Below are 1,793 nucleotides of genomic sequence, written 5' to 3' on the forward strand. Positions count from 1 at the left end.
TTCTCACCCAGCCTGTCTCAGGCACTGTGCAGACCCACCTACAGTCAGGTGTGGTTTCCAACCCCTACACACACTGCAAGTGCAAAGGTTTAGACAAACTCTCTCTCCCCTGCTGCCTTCTTACATTTGTCAAGCATTTTTACAGAAACACAGCTTTCCATAATCACTGATTAAACTGCTTTTCCTGTACTTCACTAACCTCTGGATCAGGTTTTAAACCCAGTAAATCTGTTTAGGAGATCCACTGCACACCCCCACTTTCACCTCTTGATGACTGTGTGCCTTCTTTTCACAAAACTGCATAAAGGTGAAGCTTTTTTCCTCTCTTTCTACTTCTTCCCAGCCCCCTCGAACCATAATCAAGACCTAGGCAAGGTACCCCATCCTAACTTTAAGTATTGCTACAAACCTAAGGGACTGAAGTGACCCCCTCCTTTACTTCCCACCCTCCTGTGGCATCACCACAGTGCTCCTTCGTAGCACTGGAAGAGACAGAAAGCAAGAAGGCATTGTCTAAAAACATAATTTAATGTGGTATTTGGGTGACCGTGGTCAATGACCAAATTCTTTTGCAGACAGAAACAGGTTTGACGTTAATGACACCATCATTCACACGAGCATTGCATTGCACAGAAAGAAAAGTTTACATTTGACCCCATACAAAGCAGCAGAGGGAAAAACAGTTATGGTCCAGTCCCACTTCGTGAATAGTTGATCTGAAAATTCATCATCGTCATTAATACTTATTGATGAAAAAATGTGACCTGTTCAAATTCCATGTGTGACACAGTCCAAACTCTGGGCTCTTTTAAACCTCCCTGGAACCACTTGAGAGTTTCAAGCTGCCGAGTTCCTCATGTGACACACGAAACACTCAGGCTGACAAAGGGAGAGGGGGGTCAGAAGAAATGGGGGAGAGTAAGGAAGGGGATCACTTTGTTTCATTTCTATTTCGTTTCCACAAGGGTGAAAATAAAAACATACAAACTGATAATGAAGCTAAAGTGACCTGTGGAGACAGGGGACACCAGCAGGAACAGCAGCACGATGGGGTATGGAAATGCCAAACAGCCCCATGTGCATCAGTGGTGGGGCCTGTTGTGTTGTGTCACTTGTGTGTCAATCAGGGTATAAAAGAAAGCCAGAGAAAGTGCTGTACTTATTGTTGTTGCCTCCGTGTGCTTTGCCTCCATCCAGCTTGACATACACTTCATCGCCGGAGTCCAGGTGCAGCACCACGCTGTTGCTGGCATAGTCGTAGTTCTGGTCTGCGTCTTGGGCGATGGCACTGGCCCGCACCTGCCAACACAGCCGCTGGGTACATCAGCCCCCCAGCCCCTCTTGCCCAGCGTCTCTATTAGCCCCTGAGTCACTCTCCCACAGCCCCTCCATCAGTCCTCCCTGTCCCCCTTTTCCAGCCTCTCCATCAGTCCCCCAAGACCCTCTTCCTCAGCTCCTCCATCAGTGCCCCAAGTCCCTCTCCCCAAACCCTCCTCTTCCCCATGTCCTCCCTCCCTCCCCTCTCCTCGCTTCCCCTTCTCCCCAACCCTGCAGGAAAGTTTGCAAGCCGGGAGTTCGGAATTTGTCGCGGCTCTAGAGCTGCACCCCCGCCCCGACGGCGCGAAGGATGCTCCCGCTGCTTCTTTTCCCGGCAGCGGCCGGGGAACACCGGGGGTCAGGGACAACCGGGGGACCCCGGGCGGGGAGGACGCGCGGGGGAGCGGCGGAACCCACCTGGCCGTTCTTGCAGAGGTCGGCCCACATGCTGGTGCCGTCGCCGCCGCGCATGAGGA

The 1,793-nt window shown here is 51.7% G+C and overlaps 1 long non-coding RNA gene across 1 annotated transcript; it reads right to left on the minus strand.

The window, feature by feature from the left end:
- Positions 1–509: 509 nt before the first annotated feature.
- On the minus strand, positions 510–1,793 carry LOC121670680. The gene is made up of 2 exons (XR_006018204.1): positions 1,735–1,793; positions 510–1,299 (listed from the first exon to the last, which is right to left on the minus strand). It is a non-coding gene; the product is annotated as an uncharacterized LOC121670680 (long non-coding RNA).

Source organism: Corvus kubaryi, unplaced genomic scaffold, assembly GCF_017639235.1.
Source record: "Corvus kubaryi isolate FWS band 111438036 unplaced genomic scaffold, C.kubaryi_AGA036_p1.0 37396, whole genome shotgun sequence".
Lineage (NCBI taxonomy): Eukaryota > Metazoa > Chordata > Aves > Passeriformes > Corvidae > Corvus > Corvus kubaryi.